The sequence below is a fragment of the Sinocyclocheilus grahami genome, unplaced genomic scaffold, assembly GCF_001515645.1.
Source record: "Sinocyclocheilus grahami isolate Dianchi unplaced genomic scaffold, SAMN03320097.WGS_v1.1 scaffold2445.1, whole genome shotgun sequence".
Taxonomy (NCBI): Eukaryota; Metazoa; Chordata; class Actinopteri; order Cypriniformes; family Cyprinidae; genus Sinocyclocheilus; species Sinocyclocheilus grahami.
In genome coordinates this window covers 77,043-78,140 of record NW_015507624.1, presented here as the reverse complement: position 1 = coordinate 78,140, position 1,098 = coordinate 77,043, and positions in this window count along the sequence as shown.

Genomic DNA, 1,098 nt, shown 5'->3' with positions numbered 1-1,098 from the left:
AATCACACCAAGATTCCTGACTTGATTTTCAGTTGTTTGACCCCTTGAGAACTTCATCTTTGTTTCTAAACTCAGTCAGAAAATGGGGCTGTAGTCATTAGGTGATAAGGCTAGGATAAATCTGGGTGTCATCTGCATAGGCAGATTGCTTCTTTCTCATTATTTGGCTCAGTGGGAACATATACAGTGTGAAATAAATAAATAAATAAATAAAATAATATGTGTGAAATATCAGTCAAATGCCCCCCCCTTATAAGGCTGAAATTAATCTGACATTAATTAGTCAGGGTTGTTATAGTTAACTAAAACTGAAACCATTAAACATTTTGTTACTTGAAATAAAATAAGTGTTAACTGAAATTAAATATAAAAACGTAAAACTTATTTCAGCTAGTTACCAAGGCAACATTTTTTAATTTTCATTTCATTATTTAGTTTTACCTGTTAACCTGCTCCCCCCATTTTGGGACTCACACCTGAAAATGACATACCTAACTTACAATGGTAACAGTTCCTGAACACAGTGTGCTACACACACAATTTAGGTATCTTTGGAAAGAAGACACGTTAGGCTTTATTATCCATCAGTTGATAATGCTCAAAAAGATAAAATGTTATAGACAATGAAGTGCCTTGAAAACTTGTTTACCACACTGATGTTTTTTTATTATTTCATATACAAATACATGAAATCAGTCCTTGAGCAATCCAGAAAAGTAATGGCTTGAAAGTCACATGTCTCATGAGTATATATTTCAAATTTGAAGAAGATACCATGAAAAATGAGATTCCTGCAGCCATTATTCTGAGACTATGTCTAGTCCCCCCCCACCATACGTTTGAGGAAAAATAGCCACCAAATGTAACCCTTGCAGATGTAAGGGTTCTACAAACTATTTTAGTCATTATACATACCACTGCATACTTTTTCAATTATAAAATAATAGACTGAATCTTAGACATTGTATAAGTGATTTATTTGAGCACTAGAAAAATACAATAAGAATAATTTTTAGTAATAATAAGAAAAAACAAGAAGCTTTGTATTTCAAGTACATACTCTGATTTCCAGACATACAGCATTCACACTGATAGGTC